The sequence below is a fragment of the Aquarana catesbeiana genome, linkage group LG07 (genome assembly GCF_042186555.1).
Source record: "Aquarana catesbeiana isolate 2022-GZ linkage group LG07, ASM4218655v1, whole genome shotgun sequence".
Lineage (NCBI taxonomy): Eukaryota > Metazoa > Chordata > Amphibia > Anura > Ranidae > Aquarana > Aquarana catesbeiana.
In genome coordinates, this window is record NC_133330.1 from 132808272 (window position 1) to 132830019 (window position 21748).

The 21748-nt window shown below is 42.5% G+C and overlaps 1 long non-coding RNA gene across 1 annotated transcript; it reads left to right on the top strand.

The window, feature by feature from the left end:
• Positions 1-1359: 1359 nt before the first annotated feature.
• Positions 1360-20291, top strand: LOC141103276 (uncharacterized). The gene is made up of 4 exons (XR_012235285.1): positions 1360-1808; positions 1942-2012; positions 12594-12747; positions 19417-20291. It is a non-coding gene; the product is annotated as an uncharacterized lncRNA (long non-coding RNA).
• The last annotated feature ends 1457 nt before the right edge of the window (positions 20292-21748 follow it).

Consider the following 21748-nt stretch of genomic DNA (forward strand, 5'->3'; position numbering starts at 1 on the left):
CCATCAGATTTAGCACACAATACAACACCAAAGCTTTCGACATACAGAGAGTCATCCAGAAAAACTGGAACATTCTTAAGCAAGATCCCATCCTCAATCCAGTCTTACCATCCAAACCTGAAGTTGTATTCCGGAAAGCAAAAGACCTTAGAGGTCTAATAGCACCAAGCAGAGTACGCAAACCTCCGAACCAAACCAAGACACCTACAGGCCGTTGGACATCCCTGTTTGACCAAAAGGGTCATTACAAATGTGGAATTAGAAACTGTGGAGCTTGCCCTTTCATGGCACATAGAAAAAAAGAAGTCACTGGAACAGACGGCAGGAAATATAAGATTGGCCAATTCATTAATTGCGGCACTTCCTATGTGATTTACGGCCTAATTTGCCCATGCGGGTTACTGTATGTCGGACGCACAACACGTCCTTTGAGGACAAGGTTTAGCAAGCACAAATGCAGCATCATCAACAGCAATATGCACCATCATCAACAGCAATACGCACCATCAGTCCACAAAAAAAAAAGAAAAACCAAAATTACTCAGTACCCAGGCACTTCAGAGAGCACCACAATGGAAACCCAATAGGTGTTAAAGTGTTTGGTATTGAAGCCATCAAAAAAGACGATGATACTGGGAGGAGATTCAAAAAACTCTGCAGACAAGAATCTTTCTGGATCTTCTCTCTCGGGTCAATGACTCCTGATGGATTAAACGAAGACCTGGAAATCCATGGAATCATCTAGGCACAAACCAACATCAGCACCCATCATCACCATTCCCCGCCCTGAGCACCTCCCACCTACCCCCGTCCCATTTCTGCTTATCCCATCCTCTCCCAACTTGTCATTTCCATCAGTTTCTATTTTATTTCCATTTCTATTCATTTATTGCATATATATTTTTTTATCACTTATTTATTATATATTATTAATTTCTATCTATTTTCTTCACATTTTCTTCATATCATAATAATTTCTTTTCTTTATCCTTATTATTCTTAGTAATAATTAATTCCCATCAACACTATTAATTTATTATTTTATTATAATTTTTTTCTGTATATTTTTTTCTATATTTCTTTATATATATATATATATATATATATATATATATATAATTATTATTATTATTTAGTATATTTTCTTTTTTTACGATTTTTCACTATTATTATTTTTATTACTATTTTTATTTTTTTTTTGCATTAATTTCATTATTTTCATCATTCATTTCCTTTTTCCCTGTTTCTTTTCCATGCCTATTTCATCACTAATTTTATTCTTACTCTCTCACTGCTCCTAGAGCTTCCGTTACACACATTCCCCCCTCCCCCCCATCCCGATGCTCCTGTAGACATGAGTTGCCTGTGTGTGTGTGCCTTCCTTTGTTCCACATGACACACACCAGACCGGCTCATCCACTGCCAAGGACTCTGCCTGGAGCTCCTTTCATCTCCGGGCACTGACAGGAGTTAGATCATGTGACCGCCCTTGGAGCGCATAACCACGCCCGCCCACCTGACGGTGTGCGTTCCACTGCCGGCCACACCTCCCTAGTTTCCCATTCATCCCATCCACTTGCAGCCCATGCTCAGGTCCACCCCCACAACCGCCTTATAATTCACAGGAAACCATCCTCGCTCTGATATCCTCCACTATCTGAGGCAGAGAGACAGCTGCGGACATACTTGGCTGCAGTAACCTCTCAAGAGATCTTCACCCCCCTCCATCCTCTACAATACAGGACAGCACTCTCCCAGGAGGACACAGACAGGCCAAAAAAATCTCTCTTTCATCCAGCCCATGACAGGTACACAGCCTCTCTATTCATTCAGCTATATGCCATGATGTGACTGCTTGTCAGTGTCCTGAGGGATCCCCCCCAGGTCACTATTCTGGTTTGCTGTAATACAGTGCTTCCTCTCTCCCTCCCCCTCCTTCAGGTCCACACCACCCTACAATCCCTTTTCTACAAATTTAAAGGAGAACACACACACCATCAACTATCACATAGGTAGGTGTATTTTTACATGACAAGTTACCAGTTCGTCATCTCCCTACTTACCTTTTTCACTTACCAACATATATGTCGTTTAAATTAAAATAACAATTAAAAAAAAAAAAAAACAACACCCTTAGGTCATACATATGTACTTATTTATATATATATATATATATATATATATATATATATATATATATATATATATATATATATATATATATATTATTTCTTTCTTGTTGTTACTTCAAGGTCTATCATTGACCACTCATCTATGTTATTTTTGGACACCGAATTCCCTATCAAATTCCGATAGATATTGTACTTTTTACCAATTCTCTGTACACATATGTGTTTCCCGTCTATCATATTCATCTATTGATCTATGTATTTATATCCACTTATTGATTTATGCATTTTTACTCACCATGCATTTTTACTCACCATGCGTTTCTTGTGTTGCATTCTCTTGCCATGTGCTCCATACTGTATTTTTAGCTGGAATTCGCTTTATACATATATATATATATTTTTTTTTATATATATATATATTGTCTGTACATACGTGTGTGCTTGTGTATGTGTGTGTGTATATATATGCACACATATCTATATATGTTTATATATATATATCTATATATATATATATATATATATATATATAGATATATATATATATATATAGATATATCTATATCTATATAGATATATCTATATATATATATATATATCTTTTCTGATCTCTGTTCCACCTAGAATGCTTGTACGTGGACTGGTATGGAACACAGAAAATCGCATTTCCCATTTCAGGCCATCTTTTCCGACTAGCCATTATGTTGATGTACATATTTTGGCCTACTGGCCCATAGAGACTGTGCCCTGGTTCTCAAAAGACTCTGATGAAGAGGTTATCCTCGAAACGCGTCAGCCAATTCTAAACACCTGCCTCAATATGTGCTCATGATACTTTTAACCCATTTTTAATTCTAAATTTCCATGTTCTTTATATTTTGTAACCTGTTTGTATTGATACATAGTATTGGCATTATTTAATTGTTTTTATTTATTTTTATTTGCTTCTATTTTCATATGAATACATTTTATACGTTTTGATGTGAGCAACTGATCACGCGCCCTTCATCCATCACTCTCCATTTAGCCATACCTGACCACCCCGGGGTCAATTTCTGGGCAGCGGGACATGCAACAAAATCTCTTTTAGCTTTGCTATAGTTCACAATACTACTTTTTTGAAACCCAGACAGATCCTCACAAGCGCAGGAGTAATCTTTCCTTGTCCACAAGTCACTATGGATGATCTAGGGGGTTGTGTGAGAAAATCTCTGGATACTGAGTTTACGAGTGAATTTTTGCACGTCAATGAACGTGGAAAATTTGTTGAGTTGTTTGGGGGGGAACATACTTAAGTCCCTTATCTAATGCTAATTTTTCTGCATCAGTAAGGGTTACTGTACTTAGATTGAAAATACCTGTGCTGTTAAGTTCTTTTTCTTTTTTGCCTTGGATACGCCACCCCCTCGGGAGCCTTGTTTCATTCTGCGCTTCTTTGGTAATCCTGTGTGGGCGTGGGAAAACCTGGATAGTAGGATGGGTCAGGATGGTTTTGATTATAGTTGTATGGAGATCTAGTGCAAAGATCTTCTTCTCTGTTCCCAAAGAAATATGAATCATGGTAAACGTCCCATGGGCCCTCTTCCCGAAGGGGTAGAAACCGATTATGTGTGCGGATCAGTGTTCTTTGGAAATAGTAATTTCCTTTGTTATAATCAAGTCGGTTATTATGCCACCCTCGTGGCGATCCTCTATATCCCTCATTGTAATGAGGGTTGACTGAATTGAGGTTGGCCTCTGCCTCTATTGCTAGGGCCTCTACCTCTGTTATTAGAGAAATGCCTCCCTTGGTAGGAATTATTTGGAGTGTGGGAATTGGAACGTCTGTTCTTAGGACCTTGTGTAGTGACATGACCCCCAGGCAGTCTGGATGTTGCAGGCTGAGTGGGTTCATAAATGAGTCTCCTATCTGTGTTTCATACCACAGGATCTGGAACCTCCATTGAGGAAGTCTCCCCTTCTGAGGCTGTGTGCAGACTGTCCCTTTTCTGCCAACTAAACACTGAATTCATCTTATAATCGTTCACATCTTGGTTATATTTCTTTTGTTTCTTGTTTCTCTGGTCTCTTTCCTGTTTCTCCAAGTAATTTTTCTAATTCGTAGAAATTCGCACTTACTTTTGTTGCCAGCGGTTTAGACATTAATGGCTGTGTGTTGAATTATTTTGATGAGACAGCAAATTTACACTGGTATACAAGCTGTACACTCACTACTTTACATTGTAGCAAAGTGTCATTTCTTCAGTTCTGTCACATGAAAAGATATAACAAAACAAGACGACCTCCACCTACCCAAATTCTAAATAGTAAGGGCCGGGACCCCTTGGCGCAAAGCCGCGGAAACCGCTCCTATCCTGAATGAATGGCCAGAGTATGCTTAGGGTCCATACCCCTATTGGCCAAAAGGAGATGGCAATGAAGTATGCATTGAGCTGCGGAGAGGGGAGCACAAAGGAAAAGGCAACAGAAGACCATCCCTGGGTTTATCAGACGTAACACTGATGAGCTGGTCTAACACCAAAGTCGGGCACCACACCTTGCTGGTCTCCAAGAACCTGAAGTCAGTGCCGCCTCCCACTTGCTGCATCTTGTGAGCATGCAGATGTAACCAGAAGAGGCTGGGGGGCCTAACCAGTTGATTGGCCAAAAGTATGCAAGACCCTGGGCCAGAAAGCGTAACTGCCTTGCCTCAACCATAAAGGCCAGATATACCGCTGAGCCCCAAGCTGGGTACCAACCCAGAAGGAGACCTCGAGAGCATGACAGACATCATGGAAAATATGACCCGTGATGGGAAGTCTGCTGGGCACAGCAGGAGGGCTACTCCTCAGGATCCCTTTGAGGATGGCTTTAATAGGGTGCGCAGAAAATAAAGTCCCATCGGGGTCTTCCAAAACAGAAATGCTGAGTCCCAGCCAGATACGACCTGACAGTGCCGTGGGCCAATTTAAGTTGGGAGTGGCAGAAACAGAAAAACTAAGAGGTACTGGAAGTTGTAACTAGGAAATCTCGACCGGAAAGCCTGGAAAACATTCCAAACAGTGACATGAGCCTTCCTGGCATTCAAAAATAAAGATCTAATTGAACAAGGCTGCTGCGTCAGCCCAATGGGAACCTAATTGCTGGAACCGAAGAGAAGGCTTGGCGCAGGCATCTGCGTCTGAGACCTGAGCCTACTGGTACCGGCCTAGGCCCAAGGGGGTTCCGGAATACACTAACCACTGAGCCAGTAGAAGCTGCAGGAGCTGCATTGGCCGAATTCCAACAGTTCCACTTTATTACGCAACTCCTGGCAGGATGTAGCTAGGAAATTAAGGGTAGTGTAGATTTAGGACAGGGAAGAAACCACAGTCCGCAGGGTAACTTGCTCCGCACTTGCGTCCGACACACAAGGGAACAGCAACCTAAAAACTGGGCTTCTCGAGCTGAAGCCGAGTAAGCAAACCCCCTGCATTGTAATTCTGCCATCAGATCAAAGAGTTGCGGCTAGCTATGTGTGAACAATGAGGCCAGTTTCTGAAAGAGGGTGAGCTACCGTGCTCCGACCCCCCCTAGCCAGAGAAGGAGGGCTAGAAGCGAAGTCCCCAAGATCCGCTGTTCGAAGCATGACCTGCATAAACCAAAAGAAAATAAACTAGACATAACCAAGAATGTAACAATCGCCCCCAAGACTTACCTGCGACCAAACGCCCCCCCCCCCCGGAAAACCCACCGTTAGAACGGGACTGATGTATGCCAGTCTTGTGTGATTACCAAGCCGAATACCTGAGGTGAAATAGGCAAACTAACATAAGCTCAGGCCTAGAAACCTGAAAATGTGTCCGGGTACTGAAGGCAGGGGGTTTGCTTACTATATTAGTGTATACTATACTAGTGTAGATTTAGGACAGGGAAGAAACCACAGTCAGCAGGGTAACTTGCTCCGCACTTGCGTCTGACACACAAGGGAACAGCAACCTAAAAACTGGGCTTCCCGAGCTGAAGCCGAGTAAGCAAACCCCCTGCATTGTAATTCTGCCATCAGATGAAAGAGATGGGGCTAGCTATGTGTGAACAATGAGGCCAGTTTCTGAAAGAGGGTGAGCTACCGTGCTCCGACCCCCCCTAGCCAGAGAAGGAGGGCTAGAAGCGAAGTCCCCAAGATCCGCTGTTCGAAGCATGACCTGCATAAACCAAAAGAAAAATAAACTAGACATAACCAAGAATGTAAAAATCGCCCCTGAGACCAACCGCCCCCCCGGAAAACACACCGTTAGAACGGGACTGATGTATGCCAGTCTTGTGCGATTACCAGGCCGAGTACCTGAGGTGAAATAGGCAAACTAACATAAGCTCAGGCCTAGAAACCTGAAAACGTGTCTGGGTACTGAAGTAAATGGTAACCTGAAATAAATTAAACAGAAATCGAGATGTAATGCAAGCTGCGTGAAGGAACATAACTGAACAAGAAACTCAAACTGCATGAGAAACACAGGTTGCATGAGAACGTGAGTAACATGGGAATGACATGAGTAACACGGGAAAGACGTGAGTAACATGGAACGCGAATTTGCATGACAAACGTAAAACTGCATGAGAAACGTAAAATTGCACGAGAAACGTAAAATTGTATGAGAAACGTAAAATTGCACAAGAAACGTAAAATTGCACGAAAACGTAAAATTGCCTGAAAACGTAAGATTGCACAAGAAACGTAAAATTGCACCAGAAACGTAAGATTGCATGAGAAACGTAAGATTGCATGAGAAACGTAAAATTGTATGAGAAACGTAAAATTGTATGAGAAACGTAAAATTTTATGAGAAAGGTAAAATTGCAAGAGAAACGTAAAATTGCATGAAAAACGTAAGATTGCACGAGAAACATAAAATTGCATGAAAAACGTAAACTGTATGAGAAACGTAAAATTGCACAAGAAACGTAAAATTGCACGAGAAACGTAAACTGTATGAGAAAGTTAAATTTGCATGAGAAACGTAAATTTGCATGAGAAACGTAAACTGTATGACAAACGTAACTTGTACGAGAAACATAAGTTAGCATGAGAAACGTAAGCTGTGTAAGAACAGATGAGGAGACTTGCCACTGAACAAGCCGATTAAAAACGATCACCTCAATCTGTTAAACCCAAAGACGTGATGGGTAACCTGCAGTGGGAGAACGTAGACAGCCCTACTGTGTGAAACGACCAGAGAACATAAACAGCCAACCAGCCCATGAAATAACAACACCCCTTGGTATCTAACAAATATGAGGATGTGGGTGCAGAAAAGACAAGACTAATAGCACATGAACGTGAACCTAATGACACGGGAAAAAAACGTGAGAAACATGGGAAAACGTGAGAAACAAGGAAAGACATAACATGGAAAGACCAGAGTAACAGGGGAAAAACGTGAGTAACCTGGGAAACGTGAGAAACATAACTTACATGAGAAACCTAAATTGCATGAGAAACATAAATTGCATGAGAAACGTAATTTGCATGAGAAATGTAAAATAGCAAGAGACACGTAAAATCGCATGAGAAACGTAAATAGCATGAGAAAAATGTGAGGAGACTTGCCACTGAACAAGCCAATTGAAAACGATCACCTCAATTTGTAAAACCCATAGACGTGATGGGTAACCTGCAGTGGGAGCACGTAGACAGCCCAGCTGTGTGAAAATGACCAGAGAACATAAAACAGACAACCAGCCTATGAAAAAACAACACCCCTTGGTACCTGACATGTATGAGGTTGTGGGTGCAGAAATGACAAGACCAAAGGCATGAACGTGAACCTAATGACAACACCATCCATATGTATGCAGTAAGCGAGCCCGAGCAACCTGCAACGCCAAGACAGGAAATTAAAAACAAACACTCAGGGCTGAGGTACCCACAGACCGTGGTGGGTAGTAGTGAAGGTGTGATGGTGAACGTGCATATGTGACGTATGGTATACGGGCGAGAAGATTGTGGGACAACAGTTAAAAATGAAACCTCAGCCCGTATGGATCTGTAGAGATGACAGATCCTAGATGTCAACACTAGGTAACAGAAATGCAGTGAACGAAAGGCTATGACAGGAAAAGGCTACGTCTTGAAATACTATGACAAGAACGCCACAAAATGAAATGCCACAAAATGAAATGGTACACAGGAAATGCTACACAGGAAATGCTACGAACGATCAAAATGCTACGAATACTGGGAATAATCTCGAGGTCTGAAAAGCAAAACGTATGCAAAACGTGCCTGAAAACAACCATACCTTGTAGATGACAGGGTAAGGAGACTGACTAAAGCAAATACTCTGTACTATGAGCCGACAAAGGCCGCGCTGGGAGACGGTCAGAAAGAATGTGGTGTAGCCGAAATGAAATAAATTATTGTGTATGCGCTAGAAAAAGCTAATACGTGGAAAAAATAGATAAACAACAATAATTAAAATCAAAATAAACAAATGAATATAATGTGCTAAAATCTATACATCGCGGTAATAATATATTCAATAATCAGTGCCAATACCTGTGAAAAAAGTGACCAAAGCACATATATAAATATATAAATCAACATGCAACGTGCAAAAGTGTAAAAAATCCAGGTGATAATTGTATAATAATAATAATAATATATAAAAATATAAAGTGCAAAAATTGGTGTCCAAAAAAATATAGGCATTCCTCATGCTCTTCCTATATGGTGTGCAAACAACGGCATGCTTCAGTGCCCTCCAATGATCCCCAATTGCTCATGCGCTCATCTCTGAGCGTGTGACACAGTGGTTAAACAGTGTCTGAACACGCATTAGAGCCACCCCTGGGCTCATATAGGGTCTGTTGGCAGTGGTCTGCACCTCATTCAGATAAGCATCAATGGCATCATATATAAGAAAGAAGGAGACTCCATAGCATAATAACGTCAGGAATTTAATAAAAGCATAAAACCAGTTCCCTCCAGGAGGGTACTCACAATGTGTGGGTGCGTAAGTGCACCATCCTTTCCAGAGTGTGGTAGACAGGAATAGCTCCGTCCTGCCCCTCCCCTACGCGTCTTCGGCACAGGGATCACGTGCCTTCATCTGGGGGCATACACAATAATTTATTTCATTTTGTCACATGCACGGTATGAAACGTGGTTAGTGTGTGCAGCTGATTTATGTATTGGTATTTACTTTATAGGCATTAGTCCATCTGTGGCTCACAAGATTTTTGTGAAATAAATGTGGTGTAGCCGTCAGCTCAGTGTGGACAGTGTGTGTGACTGCAAGCACTCAGCAGACACTGGCTAACACATTATAACACGGGGGAGGGGACAGGCCGTACTGAGGAAGCTGCTCCTACATATGCTTGCAAAACAGTGCTCCGCTAACATGACACTGCACGCAGGAGGTAAGCGATGTGTGTGCGGTGTGCCTGGTGTCAGCTGATCGCCTCCATCCCTCCCCCGAACACACCTGGTGCTGTGCCTGTAGTGTAACCGGGGGAAAACACACACCCCGACCAACCCCCCTGCACCATACGATATGGTAATGCAGGGAAACCCCCCCCCCTTACCTATACCCCTAGTGCCTACACCAGATACGAGGGCCAGTACTGAGCCTGAAAACTATGCCAGTTTATAGTACTGGGACTGTAGCATGTACAACAACTGTTTGGCCTTATTGCAGATGCTGGGACTCCAGAGGAAGATGAGCAATATGAAAATTTAATTAACGAGACAAACTGCATTTACCGTCTGGTTGATAAAACCTGGCACATAAAACCAACTAGCTTTCTTGCTAAAGGTAGCCTCAGCAGCGCAGTCGGCTGCAAGATTCTCATCGATTCTCTCTTGTGTATGCACTTGTGTATGCACTCAATGCTTACCCTTTACTTACTCAAAGGCTTACCCCTGAGCCGACATGCCCCCTGCAAACAGGCTGCCCCCCCAGCTCAGGCCAGTACCTGAGCAGGACGGGTGGCATCCGATGTGGGTCCTCCGTTGATGCCACCTGCCCACACCTACCGGAACCGCGACCACCGGGAGAGAGAACCGATGAGAATCTTGCAGCCGAATGCGCTGCTGCCCTGCTGCCCTGCTAGCCGAGACTAGAAGTGATGAATGAACGAATGAATGATTTGTATAGCGCTGCAAATGCGAACTGAATCGCCTCAAGGCGCTAGATCCGTCCTATGTTGTCCAGCTTCTTAGAAGAGGTAGGTCTTGAGTTTATTTCTGAAGGTCTGATGGTTTTCTTCCATGCAAATGTGAGTAGGTAGAGCGTTCCATAGCCATGGTCCTTGGCCTGCAAATCTTCATTCTCCCTTTGTTTTGTAGCGGGTTTTTGGAATAAGCAGGAGGTTATGGTTAGAAGATCGAAGACTGCGATTGGGTGTGTAGCGTTTTATTTTCTCGCATAGGTATTGAGGAGCGTTTCCTTGTATACATTTGTGGGTGAGGCAGAGGGTCTTTAAAGTGATACGATTCTTTATGGTTAGCCAATGTAGGCTCCTCAGGGAAGGGGAGATGGATTCCCAGGGTTTTTTTTTCCGGTTAACAGTCTTGCCGCCATGTTTTGGATGAGTTGTAAGTGATATGATGTGACGTAACCTGCCCTAACCCGGAAATGACATGTCGACTCATACAAGAGCCTACGACCACAAGGGAGGAGGCAAAGGAGGGCAGGCTTTATGCAGCCTGACTCCTCCTACAAATACAGGCTGACCTGCGGTCAGCCTTACACTTATCCCTCTTAAATAATGTATCCAATTCAACTGTATGTGGTGGTGTTTGCTTGAATAAAGGAGAAATTATAGAGTCCCAATTGCCAAGTTGGTTTGCTCAATGTCAATAGATACTTGATTCATCTAGATATTGGGTCAAATGTTTTCCTCCAATCGTTAACTGTCCATCTGTGAGGCTCACACACCAGCCTGTGATAGGTGTCTGGCACTGAACTTGTCTCTGCCAAGTGAACAATGGAACCCCCCAATGCACGGACCCTCGAGTCTTCTCAATGAATTATCCTCTTCCAGGCCGGTTCATATTTTTGCAATCGAACCAGGCAGTTCCCAGAGTGTGAGCCCAGCCAAAGAACAGGAACAAAGCCAGGCCTGGCTATGTCTGGTAGAGCAGTTGGGATCCATGGTTTTCCACATTTGGTTGTCCTTGATGACTAGTCTGCTTTGTGGTAGCAGTTGTTTCAGTAAATTAGTGCCATTCTTCACCTCCACCTCACCAAGAACGACCATCTTCTATATGGGTGAGAGTGTTGCTGACCATGCAGGGATGTCGACGGTCAGGCCTGGTTCACACCTATGCATTTTTTAGCGCGTTTTCAGTTTTGCAGAAACACACTACAGTCCATTTAACATGGTTTTCTATGGAGTTCACATCTGTGCATTTTATGGAAAGGGCCAGGGTTTTTTTTTCCTGGTTTTTGGTTCCATAGGCTTCAATGGTTTAAAGCTGTGTATTGAAAAAAACACAAAATGCACCTGCAATATGCAAACTGCAACCTGCACAAGTGTGAATCAGGCCTCAGAGGTATTTCCTGCTTTTTCGATGCAATCTTTATTGCAAAGAGTATCCAGGCTCCTTACTTTAGCAAGGGCAAAGTTCTTACAAATAAACACCACTGTCTTTGATAAGACTGAATAATAAAGTTGAGTTCATTATCCTTGGCCATTCTCCTTGTTTGATTTCTTGAAGGCCTAGGCTCAGGTGTTTGCTCAGCAGGTTTCCTATAATACCACATACCATAGACTTGGATACATTATTGGTTTTAGGTGTTTTATTCAGTGGACTCACCGAGATTTGAATGTTCTGCAAATCTGCAGCAATGGTGTGAATGTTCTGAATGTCTATTTTCATTTCAGCTGGAGTGGTTAAATCCACTCTTCCCCCTTCAAGCAGTATCTGCTGTAATCCACCCACAAAATGTTGTTCTCTTATATTTAGACTCTCTATATCAACCTTATTCCAAATTGAACTACTCAAACTGAGTCCTGATATTATATCAGTACCCAGATCCCTCTTTGAAACTTTCCTAAAATTGAGCCCTTGCGTAGCATCCCAAAATATGTTTAGATGTGTTGTGGAAATTTTTATTAATGTATGTTGTCAGATGTCCCCCAGTGTCAGTTTTGCTGTAATACACTCATGTGAGGGTATTCGCACATACAGACACTGGTGGAAGACCATTGGATGCGGAAACCTTCCCTTGGACACGGTGGATCTGTTTGCTCTTTTTAAGGATATTTGTTTATGCCTCACCAGGGAACTGGCCACTCCATGGCGATCACATTCAAACTCCTATGTAAGCAGGTTTGCGTCTATGGGAACTATAGTAAAACCATACAAAATGATGGCCCACTGGGCCATAATGTAGTATGGCTTGCATCATTGGTAGCAGTGGGAATGTGCACACGGTTGTGTTTGAAACCATGTGCTTGCGGCCTACCTCCCAGCTCACCCCCCACTTTCTGTTTCAGCGGGCCGGCGTGCCCTTCCTAGCCCTGAACACGAACTCCTTCGCTATCGGACCACACCGCAGAGGCACCAGGTGACACAGAGAGCCAGGATAACCACGGCTCAGGCCTAGCCCCGGCGTCCATCTTGATCCACCCAGACGCGGCTGCAGTACCGGTAAGTAGTGGCCTAGGTCCCCTAGCGCCCTCTCATTCTTGTCCCTACAGCCCCCCATCTCTCCTCTCCTTCTCCCTCTTCTTCTCTGGACTATGCCTGGTCAGGTAAGCACTTCGGGGCATCACCCTTTAGCAGTTGATCCAGGGTCCTCTGGTCCGACTGCCTCACGGGGGGTCAGGAAGGAATTTTTTCCCTCTACTCTAGCAATTGGCCAGCACAGCTAGGGGTTTTTTGCCTTCCACTGGATCAATGGTAGGGCGGTTAGGTCAGCGGCCCCCCTCCATCACCACCACCAGCACTATTCGCACCATCATCAGCACCTCAGCACACCACCGCTGTTATCAGCGGCATCCTTCAGGACCATCATCTTCTCAGCAACATCATCGGCGCTACATCAGTATCATCATCGTATTCATCCTATCACCATCAACTTTTTTTCTCGCCATGTGCAACCTCAAATACTCAGCGGACGCTCTCCACAGGTTAAGAAATACCACCTCAACATTACCAACCTCCATTTAAAAAATACTACGAAAAGAACAATTACTAAGGACCAACCTACAATCAACCATCAAACACAGGAAGACACCAATTCAACCACAACAATTAGCATGCGCCCTGATCAACACCAGATCTGCAGTCAAGCACAGACTGGAAGTCCACGGCTTCATCACCCAAAACAACATAGATTGCCTCTTCATCACGGAAAGCTGGCTAACACCTGACTGCGACGCCATCCTAACTGAATTGGTACCTGAGAACTACAGTATCCTAACTGAGCATAGAATAGGAAAAAAAGGAGGAGGCCTAGCAGTGATCTTCAAATCTCACCTTGTATTCACCAAACCAACTTTACAGAACTCAGTGCCTTTCATGGAGACACTCACTCTACATCTTCAAACAACACCCCAAGACACCATTCACATACTACTATGCTACAGACCACCAGGACCGAAGACTAATCTCCTTACACCCCTCACTGAATTCATTTCAATCCACACCCTGAAAACCAAAAACTTTCTGGTACTTGGGGACTTTAACCTCTGGGCAAACTCTACCCAAGACCCCATCGCTACCGCCTGCATTAACCAACTGGAGGAACTAGGTCTTCAGCAACTGATAAATGCTCCCACGCATGGTTCAGGACACACTCTGGACCTCATCTTCAAACAAAATATGGACATCAACATATTTGACAACTTACCGCTACCATGGATGGACCACCACGCTATCAAATTTAAAATCATAATCAACACCACCCTCCAAAAACAGAAACACGCAATAACAACACACTGGACAAGATCTCAAAAGAAACTTTTCTTTTCTTTTTAGATGGTTTGTATTGTGCCTTAAATTCCCTTGTAGGGAAATATGTATCTTGTTCTTTTTTGTATTACTATAAAATAAAATAAAGAATATAAAAAAAAAGAAACTACACTCCGAACTCTTCAAAACCATATTATCAAACAAAATAGCAATGTTAAATTTAAACCACTCAACGGAACAAACACTCAACTCCTTAAACAAGGCATTACTACAAACAGCAGACTCAGTGGCTCCAAAACGTAGAACACTCATCCGCAAAAAAAACTTGGGATGGTTTAATGGCACTCTCACTCTACACAAGCAAGAACGCAGAAGAGCTGAAAGAGCCTGGAGAAGAAATCCCACTAAGGAAAACCGCACAAACTACAAAGCACTCACTGAGAAATACCACAAAGCAATCTTCAAAGCTTAAAAAGAACATTTCTTGAACACCATCTCAACTGCCTTAAACCGCCCTCGGGAACTTTTTAAAATAGTTGCTCAGACCATGAACCCTACCTGCTTAGAACCCCCAGCAAACGAAACTCAAGAATTCTGCAATGAGTTATCAGATTCAGAAAACAATTCAACAGAAAAAAACAGCCAACCTCATTCAACTATGAAAAAGAGGGGGGAAGGTTGGGACTTTGAATGAGGTGCGCATGATGCAGCCCAATCACACTCACAGAGGTGCAAACATATGTATGTTTATTAAGGACCAATGATCAACATGGCATAAAAACGCATTGCATACATTAAACATAAAAAATTGTATGTATATACAACCATAGGACATGGGTAGGTACAATTATGCACCTTAATCCCCCAAGCAAGATAAAAGTCATGTGAAGTAAAAAACATCTGAAAATTGGTCAATGTGTGTTGGATGCATCGAAGGTAGGCCTGACGCTGCGTTTCATGGACTTCAATCCACTCTTCAGGAGCCAGATGCATCTAAATTCTATAAAGAATGTATGAAAAGCAATATAGTTTCAGGGTCTAACAAGATCAGCAGAAAAGGGGGAAATTTGGGCATAATGGGCCATGCCAAAAAGGGTTACTCACATGATAGCCAAAACTGGGACCGTGCGACAAAACAAAGCCAGGGGTGAGCCATGGAGCCTGGCCCGAGAGCTGAGAGGGGGACCTCAACGAGGAACACCAGACCGCACACACCAACACCCTGCAGTGGAGGGGACTTCTATAATGTAGGAAATATATAAAATGTATCTATGATGATACAAGTAACAAAAAACGAGATGATATAAGCTGCAGATATCACCAAGGTGATTAAAAAAAGCACCTGGAAGATTACCTTGAAAAATGACTGATGTTTGAAGCCACATAGATGGGAGAGGATCAGGGTTGCATAGATTGTATCAGTACCATCTCTGAATACCATTAAGCAGGGAGTGAGATGCAGCCCCAGCATTGAAAGGATTGTCCCTATCCCTGTGCATTGTGTCTCTTTAAGATGCTCATGTTTGTTTAAGGTGCCCATATAGCGCCATCGGTTTGCGCAGGGCTCTGCACATGCATTGCACACTCAGGTCGGTCCCTGCCCTCAGGGAGCCCGCAGTCTGGGGTCCCCAACTCACATTCATGTACTAGGGCCAATTTTGAACGGAGGCCAATTAGCCTACCAGCATGTCTTTGCAGTGTGGGAGGAAGCCAGAGTGCCCGAAGGGAGGCCCACACAGGCACAGGGAGAACATGCAAGCTCCAGGCAGGTGGTGTCATGACTGGGATTCGAACCGCTAGGCGAGAGTGCTAACCGCTACACCACTGTGCCACCCAATATTGTATACTTTAATATGCCTATATTTTAGTATGGGCCCTAATTGATATAGCCTAAAGTGTTTGTCTAGGGATAAGTGTTAATATTGGTGTCTCAATTGTATAGTCAGTTTTTGTAGGGAGAAATCCTGGTTTGTGTTGATTTTCATTTGTTAATGTCGGCCATTTTTCTGTAGTTGGGATTTCATTCACCATTTTGCCGTGGACTGATTTTTGATTGCTGCAACTGCCTTTTTGCTTCTGCTGATTTTAGTCTTGAGCGAAATATAGTCTGTTTTTGTACTGAATTCCATTTCCAGTAGAATCATTTAGGTTTTTATTCCAGTTGTTTTGGAGAAGTTTATGTTTCTAGTGAAGAAATCTCGATTTTGGCGGGATCAACAACTAAATTTCATGTGTTAATGGCGCCATTTTGTTGTGGCCTGGCTTTCATCTGCCATTTTCCATTCTTGTAGTCCCCATGTGGCCATGACTTGATTTTCTTTTGTCCCGACTGCCATTTTGTGTCCACTGTGTTTGGGTGGAATTTCTATATTGGTTTGTAGAGGCACAGTTTAAGGTACCGTTTCCTTTTAAGTGAATTCAATCTTTTCAGTTTTTGTATTTTTAAAACAGTGTGTGTGGTGTTTTTGTTTTTGATTGTTTGTGGCCTGCAGTGGAAGGGAAAGGCTTTGGTTGACCTCCTTCACCTGTCTTTTTGCAGGAGTTTGAGTTTTTGGCTTTTGTTGCGCCATATATTTTTTTTTGATGGACATGGTATGAGACTGGGCTTCCCCTCCCCCTCCCTATTCCTATTCATTTATATTATGTGATATACAACAGGAAGTTGGTAGGAGGAGCTTGGGTTTTTTTTTTTTTTTACTTGTGCTTAGAAGGACAATGGAAAACACTTTGGTTTTCGAAAGAGTGTTTTAAATTTAATTCCAGTTGTTTTTGTGAAGGTTTATACTGTAATACAGTTTTGGGTAGAGAGCAAACAGGAGGCATCCAAGTTATTGTTGTAATATCGAGGTACAGATAGAAGCCATAAGATTGTTTTGAATAGCAGAGGATTTCATGGTGTTTTGCAGTTGTCGGACAAACACGTTTAGAAAGCGGTATATCGTGAGACCGGTCGGGCCGTGTAAAATAATCGGAAATCCAGTGTGCGATTGTATTAGCATAAACGTGAGGAGTAGTACGCTAGCAGCCCTGCTCAGGCCATGTACAATGATCGGGATGCGGGGGTCGATTATGGTGATAAAAGCGCAAACCATAATCGTTCCGAAAATAAAGCGCAAGGTTCTCTGGACGCAGAGTTTGCCAAAAAAGCGATTTGAATCGTCATAGGCAATGGGTCGTCCATGCACCCCAGTCAGACAGCTGCACAATACATGAAATCTGAGTATGGGGCTAAGGCCATTAGACCCCTTAAAGATTAGCATATATGGTCAGAGGGTACAGTAAGGTGTATTCCTTTGGAAGGAACTTTTGATGTCTGGAGGTACGAGACCCCAGAATAAAAATGCCTTGGAAGTAGTTCAGCTGTGGCTTCAGAAATCTGTAATGATGAATGAATTGATGGATGTGTAGTACACGTTTGTGTGATTAAAAATTTTCAGGCCTGTTTTTGAACTTTATGGCAGGTCCATGCAAAGATTTCAAGCTGCTCTTGTGTTTCTCCTATTGTATATTTTTCTATCGCTAAAAGAGTGAAGGTAGCATTCAATCTGGTTGTTTTTGTTTTTTTCATTTTTAGTTTGGGAACTATGAAATATCTCCCCCACATTTGTATCTAAATGTTTGTCTCATGTTTTAGTCTTCTCATTGTTTGTATGTGGTAACAAGAATATGTTTGAACCTACCGCGACAGCCCTCTTACGTGACTCGGGTGTTGTATTTTAGTAAGAACGTGAAAGTAAGGGTTACAGAGGGTTTAGTTATTGTCGGTTTTGAGGAATGTCAGTGACAATTTACCAATGTACACAAATGTTGTATTGTTTACCATTCTTTGCAGGTTAAATATGAAGGATAGAGTAATAACTTTGTTTATAAGTATCTTTTCAGGTCCAAGGAGTTTCTGAAAGTGTATGTAGACAGAAAGCAGGTGTATGTAGATAGAAAGCAGGAGTATAAGAAGGTATAAGTATCATAGGCTATTTCACTGTTTTCATTGTTTTTTTTTCTGCACCATTCTAAACCCTGCGTATCTTCCTCCAGTTTGTAATAAGGAGGAAAAAAGGGGGGAATGATAGTGGTGAGAATGACAAATTTTCAAACCAATAATATTAACCACTCTAATTCTAGCCAAGTTTGTGACCTAGTAGGAACGACAGGTTCCACGACTTTTTTCCTTTGATGGAATTTGAATCAGCAGTCTGGTGAAGGATGCTCCCATAAGAACCTTTTTTTTTTTTTCAATGGTTCCAGGTATTACACCCCAGATGGTAAGATGCAGTGATGACCATAGTCATTAAGTTCCCACATGTCTGGGTTATTGCCATATGAGGTTTGTTTGGAGGTCAACCAAGACCAGAGTTGTACTTTCCTCTGCAGCTGTCAACACTCTCGGCTGATGGGTTGGGTGCAGTCACTGTAACATGAACTCCAAAAGGTCCACCACAGGGTTCATGAGTCCCTCCTGGACCCTGACACAACCAGTTTACATTCTTTCTAACCAGTTGACTGGGTCATTGTAAAGAAGCTCGAGGGACAAGACCACGCCAGCCACTGCAAGAAGCTGCTCAACTACACCAAATTAAAGTGTATTTTCCAACTAGCTAAGAAAGAGAACAGGACACATGGTGGGGTCTACTCTGAATCTCCACCAAGCTCTAGTGCCTCAGCGATGATGGCGGTAAAAGCTATATGTGATGTTCATATTGGTTTGAGGAGTTTTGACAAACTAGTAAAATCCAAACAGACACTTGTCAATAGAATTTAACGATACATATCTAGAGGATAAAATTAATTATACTTTTAACAATAGCTCTGGTTGCCAGCTCTTGCCAGCTTTGGTATCAGGACAACTAGATAGCCCACAAGTGTGCTTCGACTTTAGTTTGGTATTAATGCGGATCTACAGCTTATAAGGTAATTCCCCTAATGCAAGAGGTTCATGTGTGCTGGTGAAACTTGTCCCAGCATCTTATGTCGCGGCCGATCATGAGGATCTGATGGCGCGAGAGAAGGTAAGAATGGCAGGGACAGCTGGAAGGGAATTGCTTGTACACAGTGGGGGCTTGAGCTTATGGAACGATTGAACTATTTCTCGTCCATTGAGGATGGGATGTTTCATGTAACTGTTGAAGCTACAAGGAAGTTCCCACAGTTCAAGGGGGGTTTCTGGGAATTCATTAGTAAAGATTGTTATACCTGGATTGAGGATACCAGTGAGAAAGTTCAGGCCCTTATGAATAAGGTTAGATCCCTGCAAGGCAGAGCTATAGCTAGTGAAGGTTGGAATCCTTTTAAGGGCTTGGGAAACTTGGGGGATTTTTTATTTTCCATCGGATCATGGTTGAAGGAAGTAGGGGTATATATACTCATGTTGTTTTTATTTCTATTCCTTCTATATGTCATGATGAGGTGCTCCTGTTGCCCGATTGGACGAGTGACTAGAGCCTGAGCAGATGACCAGATCTTCCTCACCGAGATGAGACGCCCCGAAGCCCAGCCCACGTACAAGACACAGAGGATCCCAGACTGACCGGCGATTACTACAGTTCACCATGTCGTATCCCTAAGTCATTCCTCCTGAAGAACAGAGTCTACATGTCAAGCCGTGTTTTCCTTTTTTATGGACTCATATGGACTGTAAGGAATGATTCATTTCCAGATGTAAGAAGAAGATCAAGATTCATAGAGGGACACATGGGAGCATATGACAAAGAGGAGGAGCTGTTGTGGAAATTTTTATTAATGTATGTTGTCAGATGTCCCCCAGTGTCAGTTTTGCTGTAATACGCTTATGTGATGGTATTCGCACATACAGACGCTGGTGGAAGACCATTGGATATGGAAACCTTCCCTTGGATACGGCGGATCTGTTTGCTCTTTTAAGGATGTTTGGTTATCCCTCACCAGGGAACTGGCGTCTCCATGGCGATCGCATTCAAACTCCTAAGTAAGCAGGTCTGCATCTATGGGAACTATAATATAACCATACAAAATTATGGCCCACTGGGCCATAATGTAGTATGGCTCACATCATTGGTAGCAATGGGAATGTGCACACGGTTGTGTTTGAAACCATGTGCTTGCCACATGGTTTTGCACACCACCATCTGCACACGTCACTACTGCATTTCTATTTGAATATATGCATGTATGTCATTGGTTCTTTTGAATGAATACAAGTGTCTGATTGGCTGATTCTGAAGTCAGCAGCCTCTTTTGTTATTGATGTGTTTAGTATAAATAAAAGCAGCTTGGCTACCTGGGTAGGATTATACTGAGCTGGATGTGATACCAGCATCTGTTTGTGTTACTTGGAGAGAAAGGCGCGCTTTCCCGGCATTATATAAGAGAGCTTTTTGTGCTTCTCATTGATTCTGGGCAACTCTCTGGAATGTTAAATAATGTAAAATTCAACAATAATGGAATTGATAAATATGAAACATCGCTATACACCAAAGTTTGAGTCCGCTCAAGAAAAAGTCCATGTTCTGGCCACTGTAAAATTGTAGTCTCTAAAATTTGTTACCATTATATTTAGGATTTTTTTATAGACTCCATCCTTCATATTATGAGGGTACAGGATATAATACCCTCCTTAAATATTTTGACATTCATTTCTAAAGTCATTTACATTTGTGGTCCGTTCTTTGTCTCCTCTAGTACTATATTTTTACTCCAGTGATGATCGCTTCCTTCTGGGTAAGTCCAAACAGTAAATTCCACAAAGTATTTTGGCATCATGATCTCACATCTAATGACTATCCACCCCCGACTATGCCCTTTACAGTATCCCCATGTATCTGGATGCCTTCTGAGTTCTCTAAAACTGTAAGTTCTGTAGTATGATCCAATACGCTTATTTTAGTTCGATCAGATTTCCCCACTGGTAAGCATTTGAATCCCTTAACTTGACACTTTTCCACTCTGATGTTTGTGATGCAAATTAATAGAGTGATTGATGCTGTTATCAACACATATGTTAATAGAAAAGGCTTGTATTTGTCTAGGGGGATGTCTTCATTTTGGTATAGTCTTCTGGCATTCGCATTACTCCTGGGACCTGAAAGACAATCTCAGGGAGAAAGTTAGATCATGCTCTCATCCATCAAATCCGTTTTTCCTTTAAATGCTTTGATCTTTCATGTATGACTCCATCTTGACCTATCCTCTCCCAAGTCTAATAAGTAAACTGAGGGTGAAATTTTGTCTAGGACTGCATAAGGGCCCTTCAGCTTTGTCCTAGGAAATGGGTGAAACCCAGAAAAATCCTGTAACGTTACTCTATCCCCAATTTGATATTCACTAGTGTCACCCATTGCATTTAACCATTGCTGTGAGATTTTATGGGTACATTCATCAGTGGCACACACAGCCTCATGTACTGTAATCACATGATCCTTTAAGATCTCTACCCATGATTCAGATAATGACACCGTTTCTAATGCTGCTGGTACCAAATTTATCAGATGTTCCCACGTTCTCATTGTTCTGCAGAAGAGAGCTGCATGAGGAGCAAAGCCTATGGACCTGCAAACTCTGGATTGAGTGGTTGCCAGAACAAAAGGTAATCTCTCATCCCAATCTGTACCTTGCTCATTGACAACCTTTCTAAGAGCATTTTTAATTGTCCTGTTCATTCGTTCAACCTGTCCTGCAGACTTAGAGTGATAGAAGATGTAAAAATTTTGGATGACACCAAGGAGCTTACATGTCTCTTGCATCACATTACCTACAAAACCTG